The sequence below is a fragment of the Rhinolophus hipposideros genome (genome assembly GCF_964194185.1).
Source record: "Rhinolophus hipposideros genome assembly, chromosome: 2".
Taxonomy (NCBI): Eukaryota; Metazoa; Chordata; class Mammalia; order Chiroptera; family Rhinolophidae; genus Rhinolophus; species Rhinolophus hipposideros.
The window spans coordinates 4,552,419-4,573,048 of NC_138048.1; positions in this window are offsets into that span (position 1 = coordinate 4,552,419).

Below are 20,630 nucleotides of genomic sequence, written 5' to 3' on the forward strand. Positions count from 1 at the left end.
ATAACCCTTCCCAGCCATTGTCACCTAGACATACATAATTGTCTGTAGTTATATTAATTTTCCTGGGTTTATATCGACTACTTTGGGGTAATACACTGCACTAATTTGGATTTTCTCTAATTATGATATAAGTACTCTATTGCTCTCTTAAATGGACACATTTGGAATGCAGCTTCAGACCACACCCATCATGGTTACACTTGCACAGGGGAAGGCATTTCCAAAAAGCTCACAGATGGAAAACACCAAAACCCAAGAGAAAATGAGGTGAACATGGCTTTGGTTCTAACTTAACTTTGCGTAATTAGTTATTTTTTTATTTTATTAATAAATTAATTCAATTAATTTGTTTTACTAAAGACTGAGAGGAAAAACTATAGGTTCACTTTAAAAGTAAGATTTTGGAAGAGTTTTGATTTTTTACCTGTTAATACTTTTTTTTAAATCCATATAGCAACCACTATTCAGTTTTCTTAAACTCTTCAATGGATTATATGTATTTTAAGTTTTTATGAATAAGTTTTCTAAGTTTATCAAGGGTAGAGTAATCTTGTCACTATAAAGAAGATTGAGTAACTGAAAAAAAACATATATACACACACATGTATGTACACACACACACACATACATATGCACACATAATTAAAACACTGGCAAACATAATTGTGCCTGACTCAATGACATAAATATTAACACTCACATCCATATACCATATATACCATACTATAGCTTTATTCCTTAGCCATTTAAATCTAATAACTATGTTAACTATGACTTAACTCTGCATTCATACAATTAAACATTAATTTAAATTGATTAATTTGAAACTTCTGTACATTAAAACTGAGTAATTATATTTCAATCTCTCTTTTGTGGAACAAAACTTTTAACTCACTTAAAAGATTCACTAAAAATATTAATAGTGTTTATTTGCAATATCTCAGAAATATGTACTTTTATAAATAATGTATTTTCTGTTTTGTTTTTTTAATTTAAGAGAAGCATAAAATCAAATATTGAGTAATAAGACCTCCATAACAGTTACTATGGGAAATTCAAGTTTGAAAAAAAAAAAATGTTTGGAGTGCTCTAATTAAAATCTAATAGAGATTAGAATGTACTGAATTTCAATTTTCAATCTATTTGAAGGTCATCCTCTTTCAGAGTGAAGATGAATAAATAGCAAAATCAAACTGTCATGTTAAACAGTGGAGTCATTAAACAACAAGACAAAAATAAAATGCTATTGAACTACTGTATAAATGGGAACAAATAAACTGAATTTCCACATTGGGGGTATCACAAACATAAATATAGGACTGATAATTTATTTTATGATTAATTAAATTATATGCAATCTTTTTTTCTAAGCGTAAGTCAGTGAAAGTTATGGATTTAATTAGGCTAAAAATGCTTTCACATGATTTCAAAATATAACTTCAAGAGGATTTTTTCTGGAGTTAAAGTTTCAAATTAACTCACATTACGTGAAAAAAATTCATTAGATACAGATTGAACACTTTTCAAAATAGCTTATTTCTCAATACTTATACACTCTTCTGTATTAAAGATGCTTTCATTTATTTAACAAATATATATTAGTGCTTTCTCTCTAAAGATATATATCACTGCATACATCATAAAGACTGAATATTATTGTCTTCTCTGTTACATTTATGTAATGTCAAATAGAACCTATACATCACTTTATATGTTAAAAATCAATAGAAATAAAAATCATAGTGAAATTCAAACATTCAAATGAAAATACACTGAACTTTAGTGAAAATTTGTTTTAGTAGAAATAGAAATTTAATCTATGTTGGGGCAAATCAGGCTATTGGCTAATGTCAGTAGACATTTTTCCACTATACCCACATCAATTACCCATCTTCCCTTTCGACTTCCTGTGTTTACGAACATGTAAGCTCTGTCCTTAGAGACTCTCCTGTAAAATAAGTGTCTGGTTTTCTTTCAGAAATATCTTTATTTTCAGTTGTGTTGGCTAGATGAAGAGGTGAGGAAGGGGGATTTTATGCAATCATTTTCTTTACCCATCATGTGTCTTATTTCCTAAATGTCTGTATAAACTTAATTTCTCTTAAGCAGCTATAGATTTTCTTTTCTCAAAGAAAATTTCACTTTCATTCTTTGCACAGAATATTTAAGTGATCAGAGATGTACTCAGACAACTTTGTTCCCTCCTGTTAAAACAACAAAAAATACCAAAAATCCCATTTCTGATGTTCCCGTCCAAGTTTCAGGGTTACATCTTCACAATCTACTCTTGATTGACTTTCTATTCACTTCCACATCCCTTGTGCTCTAGCTTCATCAATTATCTCCTAACTAACTTCATCTTCTTCCTCCTAACTACTCCTTAAACTGTATTTTCTAACTAATTAACTAATTAGTTAATTAATTTAAAAACTCCCCTTGATCCTTCAGTTATTAACTGGTCTTCCTTCACTTTACCTCAAGAACACTTCTTGGATCGGAGACTGTGGTGAGCTTTCTGACACCAGCCAATTCTCTGGCATCAACTGGTTGTCCGACAGTTCAACTCAGTTTTGACATGAAGCACCTGTAATTAGGAGCACCCCACAGGTTAAGAGCTCAGTCTCACAAGACTGTCCCAACTTTAAACACCACTCACAACAACATTGGGGGTTCCCATGACCTCAGGTTTGATAATTTAATAGAATGGCTCACAGAACACAAGATGGCACTTTACTGACATTTGCTAGTTTATTATAAAGGATACTAAAAACAGCCCAATGAACAGCCCAAATATATATATATATATATATATATATATATATATATAGAGAGAGAGAGAGAGAGAGAGAGATTGATATATAGATATATAGAGATATAGATATATAGATATATATATAGATATATATAGATATATATATAGATATATATAGATATAGAGCCAGGTAAGGAAATTACATGAGCACAAGAGCTTCTGTACCTGTGGAGTCAGGATGTGTCACCAACCCAGAAACTCCCCAAACATTGTTCGGGAGCTTTGATAACCCAGTCAGTAGCCCTGCTCCTCTGTCTTGACATAGTTGAGGGTGGGGCTGAGAATTCAGACCCTTTATGCTGAGGCTTTCTAGGGGACCCACCCTAAGTTAACTCATAGGCATAAACTCAGGCTTGATCAAAAGATACTCCTATCAATCAAGAAATTTCAAGAGTTTTCGGAGCTCTGCTCTGGGAGCCAGAGACAAAGACCAAATGTATTTCTTATATCACAGATAAGTTGCACGTAATCTCTCAAATTCTTTACTTCGTGTTGACCTCTTCACTTAATAAAATAGTGGGTCTGCCTCTCCACCTCACTGAAACTAATCAATGGATTTCTTATTCAACAAATTCAATAGATATTTTTTAATTCTAATTTTATTGGACACGCCCCCTGCATTTGATATGGACCAAAAAAAAAGGGGTGGGGGTGGGGAGGATTCTATAGAAAGTAACCTCACAGAGTGATCTCCTCATAAATTCCTAACTGGGCAGTGACTCCCCAGACATATAACTTCTTTAATAAAAGGCTTATTTTTGCCATAAGCAAAGCCCTGTCCACTGTTTCTATGCATCTAACTTAATAAATACCTTTGAAATAAATCGTAACCACTCTCAAGAGAGCATATACTCTTGTTAACTATTCTGTAATCCAATCCAGGCTTTGCTTTCTACCACCTCCAAATAATCTCCTTAGGCTCCTTCTTTAATTCTGAATGCATAAAAGAAGCTGCAAAACCTATTCTCTGGAGTGTATGCCCTCAGTTTGGCTCAAATAAACTCTTATAAAATTTTTCTTCAGGTTTGGCCATTTTTTACATTGACATTCACTTGACATAGTACGGCAGGATTCTGAAGAGACCCCTCAGGACAACCCTGCAAACCTGGACCCCGGGTTAGGTACAAGCAAGGTCCCAAAAAACCCCCACTGGCTCCTGCTACTGACATCAATCAACAGAGGATTCTGCACCCGTGCGTGGTCTTTGCTCGTGTTTCTGTGGGATTACAGGGCTATTTATTTGTAGGAATTATTTATATGCTTTGGACAATAATTCTTTGTTACATGCATCCTCTCCTAGTGTGAGGTATGTTGCCTTTTAACTTAGAAAAAGTTTCAACTTTAATACAGTAAAACCGATCATGATTTTGCTGATGGTTTATAATTCTTGTGTCTTGATTTAGATATCCTTTACTAAATTGACTGTATAAAGATGTTCTGTGGTTTATAGATAATTTGAAGTCTTATATTCACATTTGTGTTACCAATATATCAGACATTTAAAATTAAATGACACGGAACCTGGCACATGTAAGTACTATGTAGGTATCAGCTCTTATGGCAGATGCTATCAGGGCCCATTCACATGCTCCAACATTTCAGTGTGCTCAGCTCTGCTTCTAACTGCCAGTAACTTCATCTCTGTGCCTAAGGGCAACTTTTACTGAATTTGGGGAGAGACAGTCCACAGTCTGTGACAGGCCGGAAATGCCAGGGAATTAAAGCCAACAATGAAAAACCTCAAAAATACAAACAACCAAAAGAGATATGAAAAAATATTCAACTTCACTGCTATTAGGGCAATGCAAATCAAAACCACAATGAGATATCACCTCACCCCAGTCAGAATGGCTATCATCAACAAGACAAATAGTAACAAGTGTTGGAGAGGCTGTGGAGAAAAAGGAACCCTCATACACTGTTGGTGGGAATGCAGACTGGTGCAGCCGCTATGGAAGTGTGGGGTTCCTCAAAAAATTACGAATAGAATTACCATATGACCCAGCAATCCCTCTCCTGGGGATCTACCCAAAAAATCTGAAAACACTTATCCATAAAGCCATGTGTGCTCCAATGTTCATTGCAGTATTACTCATGGTGGCCAAGGCATGGAAACAACCAAAGTGTCTTTTGATAGATGAATGGATAAAGAAGTTGTGGAATATATACACAATGGAATGCTACTCTGCCGTAAGAAAAGATGAAATACTGCCATTTGTGACAACATGGTTGGACTTGAGATTATTATGCTAAGTGAAATAAGTCAGACAGAAAAAGTGGAGAACTGTATGACTTCATTTATATATATATTTATATATATATATATATATATATATTTGTATATATATATATATACAAATATATATATATACAAATAAATATATATAAATATATATATATATGACTATAGAAATATATATAGTCACAGGATGTGGAGTACAGCATAGAGAATATAGTCAACAGTGTAGTAACAACTTTATATGATGTCAGAGAGGCAGTAGATTGGGGGAGTTATCACTTTGTCAGGGAGGTAAATGTCTGACTATTACATTGCTTTTCACATCTGAAACTAATAAACAAACAAACAAAACTGAAGGCAAGAAAGGAATAAGACAAACAAATAAAGAAACAAAGACTCATAGACACAGACAATAGTTCAGTGGTTACCAGAGGGTAAGGGGGGAGAGGAGTGGTAGATGAGGGTAAGGGGGATCAAATATATGGTGATGGAAAGAGAACTGACTTGGTGTGAACACATAATGCAGTATATAAATGGTGTATTACAGAATTGTACACTTGAAATCTATGTAGTTTTGTTGACCTTTGTCACCCTAATAAACTTTAGTAATATATAATAAGATATGCTCATATATATCATATATAATATATATATGAAGTACATATATTATATATAATATATGTATAATATATATAATATGTATAATATATAATTATATAATATATGTATAATTATATATATGGACATATATATACATATATATATACATATATATATATATATATATATATATATATATATATATATATATATATATATATATGAAGTAAGTTCAATGAAGTAAGTTCCTGACTCCTCAAGCCCTATTTTTCTGTCAAACCCCACGAGACTCCCTAGAGCTTGCTGGCTCCCCCACCTCAATAGTAGGGCCTGTTGTGCAGATCTTCAGTTTTTTGTCCTGCAGCCAGAATAACCAAATATTCTGAGTTCATTAGAAGCTTCAGAGTATCATTTCACCACTCTGCTTTCCCTTCCTTACAATTTTCCCCCTCAAGTCCTGCTGGATGCAGCAGCTGTCCATGCCCTCAACAGCGTGATTTTAAATTTTATGTGCTCTCCTAGTTATCTTCAACAGGTACATTGATCTGCAGTAATTCAGAGTACCATAAGCAGAAGTACAGGTCGCAGTAGTTTTTATTTGTATTGTATTACTTGATTTAAACAACTTGGGTTGTATGCTATTGGTTCTTAGTTATTTACTAAAACTTGTGGAATAATACTGACTTTTGAAAATTAACACTGTGTGTTTACTTAATAAAGAATAGGTATTCTCTTGTTCTTTTTTCATCGTGTGACTTAAGTGCCTTCCCGATCTATCGATTTCTAAGAGAGTGGTGAACTTTCTCACTGTAATTGTACCTTTGCTTATTGTACGTAGTAATTCAGCCCTTTTGGCTTTAATTATGTTTTAAGATAATTTGTTATACCCATGAAGGTTTAAGATTGTTGTTTTCTTTAACAAATGAGTAATGATATATAGTATATATGCTTTTCAAATAATAGTACTACTTTTTGCCATAAAATTTATTTTTATTATATTAATATGGTTCTACCACATTCATTTTATACTCCCAGGGTACATAGTTTATAATTTCTTTGTTTTTAATATTTATTTTTAGTTATGTGTTTAGGGACTAAAATTTTCATAGTGACACATTTACATATATTGTAATTTTTAATTGAAGCCTGAAAGTCCTCATCTCCTTATTGGCGGTTCAGGTCCTTTATCATTATTCTGATCACTGATAGATTTGGAAGTATTCATGACATCTTGTTTTGTGCTTTCTCAGTACCATGATTTTTCTTTTCTCTCTTCCATTTGGATTTATTTATACTGTCTTTTTTATGTTATTTAGTCATGATTTTTTTTCTTTTTTTCTCCTTTGTGATGGCATGACTATCCACTCTTCTCTTGCCCTTCTTCTACCTTAGAATTGTATTCATTTTGATCTTTACAGTTATTTCCCTTAAATATTTCCATGCTTCTTTGGCCTAAAATAAAGTTACCACTAGTGTTAGTGCCCTTCTCTATTAAATTTGAATTTAAAAATGTTTTAACTTTGCCACTTCACCCCAACTTTCTTTCATGTTGTTATCATTTACTACATTGTTTGGATTTGATTATCAAATGTTTCTTTGTTTCTAGCACCTGAGGATTTTTTAAGATCTTCTTTAAACATCTGTAAATGTGCTATTAGTCACTGATATCAATGAGTTATATACACTATATAAATTATGTGTACATGTATATAGACAAATATGCATAAACTCTGTTTTATCAATGTATTTAAAGTGGGATGTGAGGTCTTAATAGTTCTCATTACAGTACTCCATCTTGTAAAATGTATCAATTTAAGAAGTAAATCAGAGAGAATTTAAGGGTGGCACTTTAAAGTCATTCTCATTCACTTGCATTCCTATATGCTATATGAGAAATTCAGTCAGTAGTAGACTTTACTACTGGGAATTGCACATAATCTGAAATGATGGAGTTATGTTGAAATCTCCAGGGACTGACACTGCTATGTACTCATTATTAATTGTGCTAGGGATTCATAGCTGCACACACATTTGGACAGTTCCAGTAAAGTCTGAATGTGTTTCGTGTGCAAATGCCATTTCTCATGTGTAGTCATGTGGAAAATACTTGAAAACTGATTTGTTAGACATTGTTTTTATATCATTCCATCCTTGGCCCACTCATCTTCTTTTTTTACACTCTGATAATCACCCTGGTATGTGTTATTCAGTCTTCTAGTTATAATCACATTCCACATGTTACTCATCTAATTGATCTTGAAACTGATAGGTATTTCCATTTGAATGTGTCCCTCAAAGTCCTTACCCCTAAACTCAGCAGGTCATCCCTGCACTAAACCCTTTGACCCTTGCTCCTGTTCCCATTTTATCAGTTACCCAGCCATTATTTCTAAATAAGACATTTGAATTCATGAGATATAACACTGTAAACACAAAGTTATATCAGAATACTTTATACTTTGCATATAAGCAAACCATTATTCAGGGCACATTTATTTCCTTGGAATTCCTTTCATATTTGTGAACTAAAAATGACATGTCTTTTCCTTACCTAACACTTACCGTATAAAAATATTGATTGATTTTTCCTTCCAGTTTTTGAAGAGTGGAATAGTGAATTCAAAACTTTTTCCATTTTTAACCAGGAACGTATGGCTAAGAATACACAGGAAGCATATTCAAGAAGTACAAAAAAAACATATAAATTATTTAACTATAACTTTAGGTATGAACTGAAATTCAGTAAGTATTTTAAGTATGTTTGCTGGAGTCTCTTTTTAGGAATGTACTTAATTTCTCATTTAGGAATCCCATGTGTCGATCAATGCCATGATTTAAAATAAAAATAAATTATATGTATTGACCATACTTTTGAATTCTCTGATGGATTTTCATATTATCCTCGGATATTATGAAATAAAAAATATTATATTAGGAAAGTATTCTTCTTTTAGAGACTCACTTATACTCTCAGCGAACGGACGTGCATGTACAAAAAGTGCATATACTGTAAATATGCACTTAGTACAGTAGGAATACAGATGTCCTGCATTTATTATAGTAGCTGTTCCGTATTTAGTGCTTTGTACAGTATGAATTCCAAGTATGTTAAAAGGAGCAATGCTCTGCTTTATGTTCTCTGAAGGGAAAATTTACAGAATGTTGTATCAGGTACTGTACTCAGAATAGGCGCATGGAAACAAATATGTCAGGGTCCCAGTTGTCAAGAAGCTCATAATTTGGTGAAGGAGACACACATGTTAAAAAAAAAAATTCTATCAATGGGCAACACATACCTTAATAAGAATGTGAGGCCATTAGAGTTGGGTCAAGCGACGCTTCACAAAAGAGGTGATGTTTCTGTCATCCTGAAAGGTGATTGCTCTGCCAGACAGAGGCATGGGATGTGCACAAGCACTGAGATGTGACAAATATATTTACAGAACACCTCAGAGTTTTATAGAGAAGAAATCAGTGAAATTTTTTAAAGAACAGAAATAAAAAATAACTTCATGTGATTAAAATATTATTTTTCATGTTTATGAGTAAAGTGTTAGATGAATTATAAGAATAGTATTCTGTCAAAATTAAACATGTTTATTATTTGCAATTGCAAATCAGAGAAAAAAAGGCTGAGGCAATTATCTGACAATGACCAGTTTTAAAGTAAAGTATTAGTAACAGTCTCTTGAAAATGTATGTTAAACTATAATAATTCATGGTAAAACATCTTAGAGTGGGACTGGAAAAGAGAAACAGAAGACTAGTTATGACAAGAGGAAGAAGAAGTCACTGCCCAGTGGGGAAATGGCTGCCTCCATGCACTTGAAGCAAAATGCAACAAAAATGAGATGATTACACTAATTCCAGCTCAACTAGGAATCAGAAAAGTGTTGCTAATATTTATATAGCACTGGTTTAAGACCTGGTCAAGTCTGACTCAGATGCATCTAGAAAGGTGGATTGATAATATATGGACAGGATTAGAGAAGAGATAGTATTCTAATCATCAAGCTAGAAGATTTTTGCCATTTTACTGTTCTCATGCAATGAATACTTTTGCTCTTTTTCTTGCATGTCCATATACAATACTCTAGATCCTTCAACATCGGTTCAAATATTACTTCTTCTCTGAGGTCTTCTACTCATCACCCTATCTCCATTCAAAAGAATGTGAAAATAAGCATTTTATCTTATTTTCTCCATATAAATATTCACATTTTCTATGTTAAAAGTTATCACACTATATAGTTATTTAGGGTCCGGGACATGCTCTTTTGAAAACATTAGATTTTAGACTCATAAAGTTGACACGATTATAAGTTTACTTAAAATCATGATTTAGTAGAAAAAAATTATGTTGGAACAAAGAGTAACTAAAAGGAAAATAAATTTGTATATGTAGTCATCAATATAGTATCTTCAAAATTGGTATGTTATGTCAAATAATGTTCTCTATGATATGTGGCATTGCTTAGCTTTAGCCAAACTCACTGAGTGAGGGGTAAAGGGTCTTAACTAACTGGATTATTGCTGTCTCTAATTCTAAATCTGTATAATCAATAGCCAGTCATAATACAATTTATTTTTTTTGGAAACATTCATTTAATATACGAGGATCGACATGTCCCTTTTGCTTACTTAATACTTAATAAGTTATTATCTCCCATCTCATTTTCAATATTTATCTTCCTTTGCCCATTTTATTTCAGAATAACAAGTGATGGCCCTCTTCTGTCATCCTTAGCTATTAACAGTCACAGTCATATTTTCACTGTTAGAGGTTTAGGTTACACCTTTCACAGTGATTGATTGTATTTCATAATGATAGTGCTGATGATCTGATAGCCATTTGCAGTCCTTTCTGGTTCATAGCAGGAACATTTGAAAAAAAAGGAAGAATAATTATATCTTTCCACAATATTTAGTGTTCCTACCTTTTGTATGACATCTCTGACTTTGATTAAATTTTGTCTTATTGTAATACATTTTTCCAGACCTAAAAATCACATACTTCTTTTCCCCATTCTGAATTTCCTTAGATTGTGCCATATAGACATATCTTATAAATTAATTTACTCCATTCACTGTCCATGTCTTTGACTACATAACACTGACTACAAATAACTTAAAATCAGGATTGACTGGATTCTGACGTATCCTATTGTTCAGGATTCATGGAGCTGTAAAGTATTATAGAAGACTCCACATACATACACAATATTTTCATTCCTATGTACCATAGATCACATTTGAAAGAATATTCTATAACAATGACCTCTTTATGGATGTAAAGGCCCATTAGTCTAACAGCTGTAATTACTCATTTTTATAACTGAGATGATTAGTTAATGCTGTGAAGGGCATATTGCTTTCTAGAGGTAATTAACAGTAATATAATTTGTATCAGGGTACTATCCCACTAAGATACATAAACAGAACACTATAGTTTTTAGTCCATACTAATGATAACTATTATAATGTTATCAAAATACATTATATTATTACATGTATACCTGTTGTTATTCTCTATGTGATCCTAATGAAACATGCATTTATATTACTACTACTTTTGCTATTACTAATATGTATTTCCCCCCTTATGGGGGAAAATTTCTAAATGTTTTGCACCTGAAGTTATACAAGTAAAGTGATATTTGGGGAAAGAGTGCCAGGCCTTGGGGAATCTCAGATTCATGGTTACTCTGCTGAAGACATGCTTCATGGCCTTTAGTAAGTTAATTCAGCTCTCTGAAACTAGGTAAAATTAAATTAGACACACACACACACACACACACACACACACACGGCTTGAGAAAAGCAACCTGTCAAGCTGTAATAATTTACATGGAGGTTCTGGTAGCTTACAAAGTTGTTTTCCTTCTGAAAGCGTAAAAGCAGACAGCAAAAATGTAAAGATATCAGAGATGAATGGCACACCTGAGATTAGAGAATATATAGATTTTGATTACCTTGAAGGAAAAGACTGTGATCTTTCTATACTGACATTTATAGTTCTCATCACAGTTCCTGCCCATAGTAGTTCTTCTAAAGACATTTGCAGATCACTTTATGATTTTACTTGGTGAGTCACATTTGTGAATAGTTAAATCTTAGACAGCATGGATTGTAATAGTTTACAGACTTTGCATATTTCTAATTACAATTAGGAAAATAAACTACTTTTGTGATCTCTATAAAAACATACACAATTTCCTTTGTGAAAAATACTAGAAAAGTCTTCCAATGAAGTATTTCTAAAATAATAGGAATTGTAAAAGACATAAAAATGAAGACAGTAATCCTTGATATTTCTCATACATATTTCCACTGTTTTGCTGATTTAGACAACTTTTTATTTATTTATTTATTTATTTAAATTTATTTATCGGGGTGAAAATTGTTAATGAAATTACATAATTTCAGGTGTACAATTCTGTATTACATCATCTATAAATCCCATTGTGTGTTCACCACACAGAGTCAGTTCTCCTTCCATCACCATATATTTGATCCCCTTTACCCTCATCTCCCTCCCCCCACCCCCCTTACCCTCTGGTAACCACTAAACTATTGTCTGTGTCTATGAGTTTTTGTTTCTCATTTGTTTGTCTTGTTTTTGGTTTATATACCACATATCAGTGAAACCATAGGGTTCTCTGCTTTTTCTGTCTGACTTATTTCGCTTAGCATTATACTCTCAAGATCCATCCATGTTGTCACAAATGTTCCTGTATCACCTTTCCTAAACGCTGAATAGTATTCCATTGTGTATATATACCACAACTTCTTTATCCATTCATCTATCGAAGGACATTTTGGTTGTTTCCATGTCTTGGCCACGGTAAACAAAGCTGCAATGAACAATGGAGCACACGTGTCTTTATGTATAAATGATTTCAAATTCTTTGGGTAGATACCCAGGAGAGCGATTGCTGGGTCATATGGTAATTCTATTCGTAATCTTTTGAGGAACCCCACACTGCCTTCCATAGTGGCTGCACCAGTCTGCATTCCCACCAACAGTGTATGAGGGTTCCTTTTTCTCCACAGCCTCTCCAACACTTGTTGCTATTTGTCTTGTTGATGATAGCTATTCTGACTGAAGTGAGGTGATATCTCATTGTGGTTGTAATTTGCATTTCTCTGATGATTAGTGATGTTGAGCATTTTTTCATATGTCTATTTGCCATTTGTATATCCTCTTTGGAGAAATGTCTCTTCAGGTCCTCTGTCCATTTTTCAATTGGGTTGTTTGTTTTGTTGTTGTTGAGTTTCATGAGTTCCTTGTATATTTTGGATATTAGCCCCTTATCAGAGGCACTGTTTGCAAAAATCTTCTCCCATTCAGTCGGTTACCTCTTTGTTTTGTCGATACTTTCTTTTGCTGTGCAGAAACTTTTAAATTTCATAAAGTCCCATTTGTTTATTTTAGCTGTTACTTCCATTGCCTTTGGAGTCAAATTCATAAAATGCTCTTTGAACCCAAGGTCAATAAGTTTAGTACCTATGTTTTCTTCTATGCAGTTTATTGTGTCAGGTCTTATGCTGAAGTCTTTGATCCATTTTGAATTAATTTTGGTACATGGTGACAGATAACAGTCCAATTTCATTCTTTTGCACGTGGCTATCGAATTCTCCCAGCACCATTTATTGAAGAGGCTGTCTTTCCTCCATTGTATGTTATTAGAATCTTTGTCAAAAATTATCTGTCCATATTTATGTGGTTTTATTTCTGGGTTCTCAATTCTATTCCATTGGTCTATGCGCTTGTTTTTCTGCCAATACCATGCTGTTTTGATTATTGTAGCCCTGTAGTACAAGCTAAAGTCAGGCAGTGTGATACCTCCAGCATTGTTCTTTTTTCTTAAGATTGCTTTGGCTATTCAGGGTCTTTTGTGGTTCCAAACAAATCTGATTTTTTTTTGTTCTATTTCTTTAAAAAATGCCATTAGGATTTTGATGGGGATTGCATTAAATCTGTATATTGCTTTGGGTAATATGGCCGTTTTAACTATGTTGATTCTTCCAATCCATGAGCATGGAATGTCTTTCCATTTCTTTGTGTCTTCTTTAATTTCTTTCAAAAAAGTCTTATAGTTTTCAGCATATAAATCCTTCACATGCTTGGTTAAGTTTATTCCTAGGTATTTTATTTTTTTGCTGCAATTGCAAAGGGAATTGTTTTTCCTATTTCTTTTTCTGAGATTTCATTGTTAGCATATAGGAATTCAATGGACTTTTGTATGTTGATTTTGTAGCCAGCAACTTTACTGTATTCATTGATTGTTTCTAATAGCTTTTTGGTGGAGTCTTTAGAGTTTTCTATATATAGCATCATGTCATCTGCAAAGAGTGATATTTTAACTTCTTCATTCCGAATATAGATACCTTTTATTTCTTTCTCTTCCTGATGGCTCTGGCAAGGGCTTCCAACACTATGTAGAAAAGCAGAGGTGATAGGGGACAGCACTGTCGTGTTCCTGAACGTAGAGCAAAGGGCTTCAGTTTTTCACCATTAATTATGAGATTAGCTGAGGGCTTGTCATAGATGGCCTTTATTATGTTAAGGTATTTTCCTTCTATACCTATTTTATTGAGTGTTTTAATCATAAATGAATGTTGTATCTTGTCAAATGCTTTTTCTGCATCAATTGATATAATCATATGATTTTTGTCCTTTATTTTGTTATGTGATGTATCACATTGATGGATTTGCGGATGTTGAACCACCCTTCTGTCCCAGGAATGAACCCCACTTGGGCATGATGACTAATCTTTTCAATGCATTGTTGTATTCAATTTGCTAAAATTTTGTTTAGGATTTTTGCATCAGTATTCATCACAGATATAGGTCTGTAGTTTTCTTTTTTTGTGTTGTCCTTACCAGGTTTTGGTATCAGGGTAATGTTGGCCTCATAAAATGAGTTAGGGAGTACTGACACTTCTTCAATTTTTTGGAAGACTTTGAGCAGGATTGGTATTAGATCCTGTTTGAAGGGTTGGTAGAATTTACTAGTGAAGCCAACTGGTCCCGGACTTTTGCTTTTGGGAAGGTTTTGGATAACCGATTCAATTTCTTTACTGGTGATTGGTCTGTTTAGATTTTCCAGTTCTTCATGGTTCAGCCTTGGAAGGCTATATGTTTCTAAGAAGTTGTCCATTTCTTCTAGGTTTTTTAATTTGGTGTCATATAGTATTCTTCATAGTATTCTTGAATGATCCTTTGTATTTCTGTGGTGTCCGTGATAACTTCCTCTTTCTCATTTCTGATTTTGTTAAATAGTGTCTTCTCTCTTTTTATCTTAGTGAGTCTAGCCAAGGGTTTGTCGATTTTATTAATTTTTTCAAAGAACCAGCTCTTCGTCACATTAATTTTATCTATTGTCTTTTTGTTCTCTATTTCATTGAGCTCTGCTCTGATTTTTGTTATTTCCTTTCTTCTGCTGACCATGGTTTTCAGTTGTTCTTCTTTTTCTAGTTCTTTGACGTGTAACGTAAGATTTTCTCTTTGGGATTTTTCTTGTTTCTTGAGATAGGCCTGTAATGATATAAATTTCTCTCTTAAAACTGCTTTCGCCACATCCCAAAAATTTTGGTACGATGTATTTTCATTGTCATTTTTTTCTATATATCTTTTGATCTGTCCTCTAATTTCTTCTTTGACCCAGTCGTTCTTTAAAAGTATGTGGTTTAATATCCATGTGTTTGAGTTTATTCCTGCTTTCTTTTTGCAGTTGATATCCAATTTCAAAGCCTTGTGTTAAGAGAATATGCTTGTTATGATTTCAATCTTCTTCAATTTGCTGAGGCTGCTTTTATGCCCCAATATATGGTCTATCCTTGAGAATGTTCCATGTACACTCGAAAAGAATGTATAGTCTGATGTTTTAGGATGAAGTGCTCTATATATGTCAATGATGTCCATTTCATCTAATGTGTCATTTAGGGCTGCTATTTCGTTATTTATTTTCTGTTTGGATGATCTAGCCATAGCTGTCTATGATGTATTTAAGTCCCCTAGTATAATTGTGTTTTGGTCAATTTCTCCCTTTAGTTCTGTTAGTAGTTGCTTGGTATATTTTGGTGCTCCCTGATTGGGGGCATAAATATTGATGACTGTTATGTCTTCTTGTTGTATAGTCCCCTTTACCATTATGAAATGTCCATCTTTGTCTCTTGTTAACTTTTTCACCCTGAAGTCTGTTTCGTCTGATATCATTATGGCTTCACCTGATTCTCTCTGGGTACCATTTTCTTGGAGTGCCAATATCCACCCTTTCACTTTGAGTTCATGCTTGTCCTTGTAGCTGAGATGTGTCTCTTGGAGACAGCATATGGTTGGGTTTAGTTTTTTGATCCAATCTGCTACTCTGTGCCTTTTTAATGGTGCGTTCAGTCCATTTACATTTAGGGTGATTATTGATACGTGAGGATTTCCTGCCATTCTATCTTTAGTTTTCTGGTAAGGCTGTGACTCCATTGTTTCTTTGCCTTTTTGTTTTTGTCTATTATTTCTGTGTGGTGGTATTCTATGATGTTTCCCTCTATTTCTTCTTTTATTACAGTATATATTTCAGGTCTGGATTTTTTTGAGTGGTTACCCTTACGATTATGTAAAAGAAAGTTTGATATTTGGAGTATTCCATTCTCTTCAGCATGCTTCCTTTCTCCATTTCCATATTCCAGTTCAGGCCTTTATGCTCCCCCTTTTTATGTTTTGGTTGCCCCAAATTGTCCCTGTTGATGGTGGTCAAATAGCCTCCTTTAGTATTTCTTGTAGTGCAGGTCATGTATTAGAAAATTCCCTCAGCTTCTGTATGTCTGGAAAGGTCTTTATTCCTTCTTCATATCTAAAGTAGATCTTTGCTGGATGTATTATTCTTGGCTCATGATTTCTCTCTTTCAATAGTTTGAATATTTGGTTTCACTCCGTCCTGGCTTGTAGAGTTTCTGCTGAAAAATCTGATGATAATCTAATGGGCTTTCCTTTGTAGGTTACCGTCTTCTTTTCCCTGGCTGCCTTGAGGATTCTTTCTTTGGCTTTAATTTTAGACAGCTTCAATACAATGTGCCGTGGAGTAGGCCTGTTGGGATTGAGGTAATTAGGTGTTCTATTTGCTTCTTGGATTCGAGGATCCAATTCTATCCACAAATTTGAGAAGTTCTCATTAACAAATTCTTTGAGTATATTCTATGTTCCCTTCTCTCTTTCTTCTCCTCCTGGTATGTCCATCATTCATGTATTGTTCTTTCTGATGGAGTCAGAAAGTTTTTGTAGAGTTCTTTCATTTGTTTTAAGTCTCATGTCTCTTTCTTCTTCTGTCTGTGTAATTTCCAGGTTTCTATCTTCAATGTCACTGATTCCTTCCTCCATCTGTTCAACTCTACTACCTAGCTGGTTATTTCATTCTTAATTTCTTCTATTGAGTTCTTAATCTCCAGAAATTCCATTTGGTTCTTTTTCAAATTTTAATCTCTTTCGTAAAATATTCATGTTGTTCTTTGATTGTATTTCTGAGTTCATTAAATTGCCTTTCTGTGTTTTCTTGCATCTCTTTGAGGTTTTTCAGAACTGCAATCTTGAATTCTCTATCATTGAAGTCACATATTTCCATATCTTTAAGTTCCTTTTCTGGAGACTTTTCACTTTATTTCTGAGCTGTCTTGTTGCCTTACTTATTCATGGCAATTACTGATTTATTATTTATCTTCCTAGACATCTACAGGAGTGGCTTCTGCAACAGGTTGATAGGAAGAGGTCTTTCTTTTGTTTTCCAATACTTGTTGGAAGAATGTTTTCTTTTCTCTTTGACTGCAACCTCTTTTTTTTTTTTTTCTCTCTGACACTGTAGTGCTATATTTTCTCTGCACTTTTCCAGCGTCTCACACAATGGGGTGATTCCCTGGGAGACGGGCCTCTCCTCTGTTAACAGTACACCTGGGTCATAGGGCACCACGTCCCTGTGGGGGTGTGGAGAGCTTTTGAAGTTCCAAAGCTCTTTCTGCACTCGATTTAGAACCCCTATGTTTTAGCAGTTCTGTTTACTCCTGCAGGGTTCCGCCCAGATAGGTGGGGCCAGGGGCGTGGTGAGTTGTGAGAGGTGGCCCAGAGCAATGGCGGCAACCACCACCATAGCTGGTCCTGCTTCCACAGCTTCCTCCCCTTTGCCGGAACTAGTTGGGCTGCGAATCTGTTTCTGCAGTCCACACTTCTCAGAACAGGAAAAATCCTGTCCTTTTGATCTGACACTGCTACTTTATCGCTTCTAGCACCGGGCAGGTAGGGGCGGGGCAAGCTCTGGGAAGGTGGGGGGGCGCGGCTAGTCTCAGTGCCTAAGGCTTCCATTCTCCGCTCGGCAGTGAGGGCTTAAACCACAGTTTTCAGCCTTCTTCCCTCAGTCTTTGCTCCGAGGTGTCTGCCGTGAGCATTGGGTTCAGCCGTGTTATATGCTGCCCCCTCAGCCCTGTGGGCCGTAAGCGGAGCCCTAGCAGTCCGAGTTCTTCCCTCTCCAGCTGCTGCAATAGTTCCGGGATGCAGCAAGCTCGGAGCACTGAGCTCGGTCTGTGTCCTGTGCCAGCGCGGCTCCGTCCCCGCACTTCTCCCTTCCCTCCTCCCCTGCTCACGCGATTCGCCCACCTGGAGGTGAATTCAGTAGTGGACCTCTTCGTCTTACCTGTCTGCTTTGCAGGGAGTCCTTTGTGGAGTTATTGTTGTCCGATTAGTTGTAAATTTCAGGAGAGCTTTACAGAGGCTCATCTCACGCCGCCATTTTGATCCGGAGAGAGACAACTTTTTAAATAGTGTTTGACAGTGTCTTTTAAACAAACCTACACTTGTACAGAATACTAAACTGAGACATTAAGTAAGTTATTGCAGGGAGGAAATAATAATTTTCCTTCTACTTGTCCAAGTTCTTCCAGCAGGTCTAATAATCAAATTGACATGAGACTGATTAGCAGGAAGTACCACAAGAATATGGGACCCCAGATCAAATGGGGCAGTTGAAGCTTGTGTTTCCTTCTGGACTGAGGAAGGGAGGCAGGGATCTGTGTCTTCAAAGGGAACGTAGGCAATTCCCAGGGTGATGAGAAAAAGCAAACGCGTGGTAAATAAATTCTTCCAGGCCACTCAGAAACAATGGAATGTAGAGGGCAATCCAACAGATTTCTTCTGGTTTCTCCCTGTTTGCCACACTTAGTTCATATTTTGATGCTAAAGTGTTAGCTCCCTTCCTTTAGGCATGTTTTTCTATCTGAATTGCTTAGGCAGGTAAGGAAGAAGGTCAAGATTCTTTCTGAGTCTATTGTTTCTTAATGAACAGCTTAAAAACAATATCCCAAAGGGCATATTTTGGGGTGGCAAAGCTTCGGGCCCCATCAAGAACAGCTTCAAAGGACTGGTTCAGCCCATCACTTAACAAGTCTCAATTGGGCTAAAGTGAAGTAAAGTTTTGTTTCCTGCAAAGAACTGACTGATGCCAGTAATATTATTTATATTGATTATATTGTTATTGAGGAAACGGTATGTTAAGATCGAGCATTTCTTCCACAGAACACTTGGCGGCTCCGTGCCATGCCCTGCCATCTGCACATATCACACAGTGTGATCAGGTCTTCAAAGATTCTTGTCTTAAGGGGTAATGAAATTAAACTGTATGAGAGAAAGTGCCTACATTTCTATATCCGTTACAGCAGAAAGTGTCATGTTCGAATATAATCTATATTTTACAACAAGTTTATGACAAGTAAAACTAAAATAACTTAGATGCTTTTCCCAATTTGCCAAAATGGTGTCATATAGGCTAATGGCGGCCTTGTGCGTACCCAGTTTTCCTAGCATGAATGAATGAACCTGGGGTCAATCCCTTTCATTGCCTGGGGCCTTGGACAACTCGGTGTCCCCCACTTTGGATAGCGTTCCTTAACATTTTTTCACTCCCTGCCATGGGGCACCTAAGATTAACAGTGCCATCCACGCTGGTATCCCATCCAGACAAGTATTCATGTGGGACCCAATGTCCAATTCTCCCCTCGGGTCACTTTTTGATCCTTTACTTCTTACGTGGAGTCAGTGAGATGCCTCAGCGTACTCGGGAAGTCACATCTGTGGGTCGTCCTAGGAAAATGGCCCGATAAGCAGATCAGTCCCACTGGCTGGCATAGTATTTTTTCCATAGGATCAAGAGATATTAGGCAACCAAAGTGGTGCTGTAATGCTGATTTGGGGTGACTGATATCGTTTATATAGACAGGAGCCTTGCAGAAACAGTTTCCCAGAATCCTGCACATTCTAGGGACCACTCTGTATGGATTAATTAGTTTTGACCATTTTGAACAAGGAATATAATATTCACCCTTATTAACAATCTTATAAATGGGTTCCACTAATAGTTCCCCTTCTATTTTCTTTTTTATTATGGTATTACTTCTCTTAACTTCCTTTACTATAGTTTATATCCAGTTCTCAAGAGATAGAAAAAGTAAATGTCTGTGCTCATTCTGCATCTTAAAAGAAAAATTACCTCTTTATCCAAACAATAAAGCCACGTTTTTTGCTTAATTGAGTTTTGAAGTGTCTGTTGTCTGTTATTTTCAAGAAAAAAAGATTATTTGGGTGTACTTCATTGTCAGGCTTAAAATATAAGAAATTAACTTTATTTTGTTGTTACTAAGTTTAGCTGTTCTCTCCGAGTAGGTTAAAACTCATTAGAATGAGGCACCGATTTCAGCCTCTAAGTTACCACAAGAGTCAGATCCCAACATAGTTAAAGTTGTATATGGAAAGAGTGAAACGGGAAGGCAGAAGGAAATATATGTAGTATATAACATACTGTTTCTGCCTTTTCAAAGGGTGAATAGCAACATGCATAAAAAAAGCTGTAGGTAGTAAGCAAGAAATCATGAAGAAGAGGAGTTAAAAAGGGAGAAAAGGACCAAAATATAGAAAAAAAATGTGATCTGTGGAATGCATGTTTT